The following is a 5825-nucleotide window of genomic DNA, read 5'->3' as shown; positions in this document are numbered from 1 at the left end:
CACTGGGTTCTTGGGGACCTTTAATGCTTGAAATGTTTTGGTACCCACACCAGATCTGTGCCTCGAAACAATCGTATCTCTGAGCTAAATTCCTTCTACTTCATGGCTTGGTTATTGTATACAGTGGCATGCTCTCTGTCCAGCTGTGGGACCTTAGATTGACAGGTGAGTGCCTTTCAAATCATGTCCAATCAGTTTAATTTACCACAGGTGGACTCCAATCAAGTTGTAGAAACATCTCAAGGGATGATCAATGGAGACAGGATGCCCGAGCTCAATTTCAGTCTCATATCCAAGGGTCTGAGTACGTATGTAAATACGTGTTTTCTTTTTTATTGTTTTTATTAGAAAAAAATATAAACAAATTATATTCACTATGTCATTATGGGGTATTGTGTGTAGATTGCTGAGGATGTTTTTTCTTTAATCAATTTTTGGAAAAAGCCTGTAACATAACTGTATGTGGATAAGTAATGGGGTCTGAATACTTTCTGAGGCACTATAAGTACCCACTGTGATTGTTTCCAATTCAAATGATACTTTCTTTTTTTTACAAAAATAGTTTCTTAGCAAAGAGAAATTTCTCAAGCAAGAATTAAGCTAGGACTGTCTGGTAGTGGTCTGACTGGGGAGGGGAAACTTGAAAATGAGCTGTTCTTGGCAGAGAGGTTTAGAACTCTCTTTCTTATTGGTCTGTTAACTAATTTACCACCTGGTGATGTCACCAGGCAGGCCAAAACTCCATCCCAGCAAAACAGGCAAACATTTCAGGCAATCTTTTCAAACAGTTCTTACACTAAAATGGCATTATCATAATTTCCACAATTTCCTAGTGTTATTCCAACCTCATAATGTGGAAATATATACATTTGAAGTTGGAAGTTTACATACACCTTAGCCATATACATTCACATTCAGTTTTTCACAATTCCTGACATTTAATCCTAGTAAAAGTTCCCTGTCTTAGGTCAGTTAGGATCACCACTTTATTTTAAGAATGTGAAATGTCAGAATAATAGTAGAGAGAGCTTTTATTTCTTTCATCACATTCCCAGTGGGTCAGAAGTTTACATACACTCAATTAGTATTTGGTAGCATTGCCTTTAAGTTGTTTAAATTGGGTCAAACATTTTGGGTAGCCTTCCACAAGCTTCCCACAATAAGTTGGGTGAATTTTGTCCCATTCCTCCTGACAGAGCTGGTGTAACTGAGTCAGGTTTGTAGGCCTCCTTTCTCGCACACGCTTTTTCAGTTCTTCCCACAAATTTTCTATTGGATTGATGTCAGGGCTTTGTGATGACCATTCCAATACCTTGATTTTGTTGTCCTTAAGCCATTTTGACACAACTTTGGAAGTATGCTTGGGGTCATTGTCCATTTGGAAGACCCATTTGCGACCAAGCTTTAACTTCTTGAATAATGTCTTGAGATGTTGCTTCAATATACAGCATCCACATAATTTTCCTTCCTCATGATGCCATCTATTTTGTGAAGTACACCAGTCCCTCCTGCAGCAATGCACCCCCACAACATGATGCTGCCACCCCCGTGCTTCACGGTTGGGATGGTGTTCTTCGGCTTGCAAGCATCCCCCTTTTTCCTCCAAACATAAGGATGGTCCTTATGGCCAAACAGTTCCATTTTTGTTTCATCGGACCAGAGGACATTTCTCCAAAAGTACGCTCTTTGTCCCCATGTGCAGTTGCAAACCGTAGTCTAGCTTTTTTATGGCTGTTTTGGAGCAGTAGCTTTGCTTCCTTTCTGAAAGCGGCCTTTCAGATTATGTCGAGATAGGACTTGTTTTACTGTGGATATAGATACTTATGTACCTGTTTCCTCCAGCATATTCACATGGTCCTTTGCTGTTGTTCTGAGATTGATTTGCACTTTTCTCACCAAGTACATTCATCTCTAGGAGACAGAACAAATCTCCTTCCTGAGGCGGTATGATGGCTGCGTCGTCCCATGGTGTTTTATACTTGCGTACTGTTGCTTGTGCATATGAGCGTGGTACCTTCAGGCATTTGGAAATTGCTCCCAGGATGAACCAGACTTGTGGAGGTCTACACTTTTTCTGAGGTCTTGGCTGATTTCTTATGATTTTCCCATGATGTCCAAGCAAAAAGAGCTGAGTTTGAGTAGACCTTTAAATAGAGCCACAGGTACACCTCCAATTGACTGAAATTATGTAAATTAGCCTATCAGAAGCTTCTAAAAAGCAATGACATAATTTTCTGGAATTTTCTAAGTTGTTTAAAGGCACAGTCAACTTATTGTATGTACACTTCTGACCCACTGGAATTGGAATAGGAGTGAATTATAAGTGAAATAATCTGTCTGTAAACAATTGTTGCAAAAATGACTGCACAAAGTAGATGTCCTAACCGACTTTACCAAAACTATAGTTTGTTAACAAGACATTTGTGGAGTGGTTGAAAAACAAGTTTAAAAGGACTCAACCTAAGTGTATGTAAGCTTCAACTGTATAAAACACAGTCAAATCCCATGTTTGACTGCACTGGGTCTAAATGATTAAGACACATCCCACGTGTCTTACAGTGAACCAGATTCGTTTGGATCACTAAACAGGGACCAACCCCCTCATCGACCAAATATGACCTCAGTCTCCCCCTCCCTAATGGAGGGATGTTGTATCCATTTCACTGGTTGACCTGAAGGATGTTTTGAATAAAACCCAATGTAAATCCCTCCACTTATTGTCCATGTTGTGTTGCTGACTCACTAGCATGGGGACATATAACTAACAAGATAGACAACAGCCTGTCATTTCCAGCGGGAGCAAATTAATCAAAGTGGGCAGCACATGCAAGGGAGATGGTCAGAGCCAAACACGAGCTAGCGAGAGCCTTTTGGCAACATGTATTTCTGTTGGGAACGCCTAGCCTGTGAAGTGTGCGTGTGCAATAACTCAATTTACCCTTTGCACTCCTAAACAACGCAATTTTGTAAAACTTTGGCAAAGGGTTGAGTCTATAAAACCCTAGCCTCTGCTCTTTACATATTGTAGTTTTCAAACTGAAAACTGTACTGAGAGCAAATGTTTGGTCGATGAGAAAATAATCAGAATGTTGGCCAAAATCTATGTCGCGCCATCTTCTCCCACTGCCGGCCACTGGGCTTCCTCTTACCGCTATATGGAGTGGAAAAGCCAACCAGATGCTTCACATTTATATATCCGGTGAAATATCTGTCTAATATTTCTATATGTGGCTCAATACAGGCTGTCAAACCATGAGAAACGTTGGTTTATAATATTAACAACACCAGGTGGTGTATTGGTAATTCTTTGCTCTCAGTTCTCAATCCTATATGATCCTTAAATACTAATTTGACATGGGTGCTAAAGACAACACTAAGTACTTTTAGTAAAAAATGTATAGTACTCTGGTAACCACCAGAGCTAACCAAAGCTATGTATTGTATGCAGTGGCGACCTGTCATTCAGGGCATGGGGGGCTTGCCTGTTCTGCTTGTTATTTTGGCATTAATACGTGTCACATATCAGTTCGCAAACAATGTAAAAAACAAAACAAATGGAGTTAATAAAGCCTCATACAAACATGGTCTCTTTTTTGATTTCTTGAGTAAGGCAGCTCCAAAATGCAGGTGTTTCAGCCAAGCTCAGTGCTTTCTGTGGTGGTGGGGCTTGCCAGCGGGCAAGACAGAGCATTGTGCCTGATTAGCTCAGTTTTCTGTCATGATTGGCTCAGTTTTCTGTCACTCATGGGACAGTCGGTCATCCCCAATTCTAAGGTTAGAGTTTCGAAAATGTTAACCCCTTGGGTTTCTGACATAGAGTTATATTAGATGTGCCCATCCAAGAAGGCTCAAGATCATTGGCCACAGATAGAATGACATCAAATCACGTTATATCTACAGTAGCTTTGATTGGACTGATCATCTCAACATCATACTTTCAAAATCTTAGCTAGCAAGCTAGCAGTCATCACCGTGAATCAAGTTAACAATCAAATCCTTTTCCATTTTTGTCATATGAAGAAATTAGAGATAAAACGTCTCGGTGCTCATGTTTGTTTGGACAAACATACAACAAATTGGGAAATCACATATTCAACAATGAGTGGTTTGGGAAGGAATCAGTGGCTAACTGTGAGTTCAAGACAACTGGGAACTTGGGAAAAATGAGCTACAATTGGGAAAATACGTTTGAACGGTCATTCAAATCTGGATTGTAAATCCGGCATCTTTCTCTTTGATAACTAAATCTGCCCACGAAGAACCGCCTCGCCACTTTCCTGTTCAAGCACATCACAACATGAGTCAAAAAATGTATTATGCTGCTTCAGAAATTATATAGGATGCCAGAGACATATGTATACTGAATCTAAAGAAATTCTCAGTGTATGTTGTGTAGTAAGCTGTTAGTAGCCCATGTGTCTCACCTAATAATTTGGTCTATTTTCCTATAACCTGTTTTAGAGAAACGTAATCATGAAAATTGTAAGAGCTTTCATTGTCTGTTAATATGTAAGAACGGCCCATGTTCTGAATTCTGTCGCTGTACATTTCAAAAGTGCTGAACAAATACTTATACTGACTACATCCGTCGTCTCTCGCTCATTAATGTCTTATTCGAAATGACGGATTGCCTCTTATCCGCTTGTCGTCCCCTTATGCCATAGTTTGTACATCTCAATTGTCAGTAGAAAATAGATTTGTTTAAGCAAGTCAGACTTATCAGCTATGTTTTTTAAAGGCAGTAAATGAGGCTGAAGGAACTGTAGCAGTACTACCAATACTGGTTCATAATATGTGAAAGACAAATACCTCACAAGGCTTCTTCTCACTAAAGGCGGAGATATGAGATATCTTTCGTTCTCAAAACAAAGGACTGACTGTACTGCCAAATTGCAGATACTGATAGTGAGGATTTGTTCAATCAGTCACTTGCATGAAAACAGAAATGGTTTTTAGAACAGCACATGAACAGAACACATAAATAAGTAATAAGAAAAGCACATGTACAACATTTCCATCACATGTCACAATGCTTTTGAAAAGCCAGACCAGCAGAAAGTAGGCCTGTCTGGACAATGCCTCTAGTAGTCATCAGCATGTATCAGAAATGTGTGATGATGACAGTATTCAAATAGGGGCCCTGTTATCAATGCAATGCTGTTGATCTTGCCATGCAAATTAGGTTTGAGTTACTTAGTTACTCTACTTGGTGATAAGATCACATCTTATCTTAATGATTCACAGCAATGCATGTCTGTTCAAATCAAACTTTATTTAAAGCTCAAATCTCTTCAGGGGATGCATTTTCAATGTGCTTTACAAATAAAATGATAGGTGGGAAATTAAAAACACAATACGTTTTCATGAGACAAATGAAAATAGTAAAACAATATTAAAATAAACAGTGGACATGAGAGACTAATGGATTCAAATAGAAAATAAATCATATATATATATAGAATGGGAGAAAATATATAAAACAGATTGGCTATGACTAAAAGCCCAGCTAAAGAGTGTCATAATATATTTGTTAAAAATGTCAAAGCTATCAGGGTCTGTGGATGGGGAACAGAGTATTGGGTAAGAACATTACAATCTAAATAGCATAGCAAAGCCTGCTTTTCTCCGTGAGTCATTTCGCTTTAGACAAGACATTGTCAATTCTACTGATACCATGAAGAACAACAAGAAAAGACCAGTTCGGACCAGTTCCGCCATTACAAACACACCCATAAAAATAGTATAGGGGTAGTAATCAGGCGATGTCATTGTTATCAATATATCACTATTACTTGATGACATACATTGATTGTCATACCACTTGA

The sequence above is a fragment of the Oncorhynchus nerka genome, unplaced genomic scaffold (assembly GCF_034236695.1).
Source record: "Oncorhynchus nerka isolate Pitt River unplaced genomic scaffold, Oner_Uvic_2.0 unplaced_scaffold_4557, whole genome shotgun sequence".
In the NCBI taxonomy this organism is placed as follows: domain Eukaryota; kingdom Metazoa; phylum Chordata; class Actinopteri; order Salmoniformes; family Salmonidae; genus Oncorhynchus; species Oncorhynchus nerka.
This window is presented reverse-complemented; position numbering follows the sequence as displayed.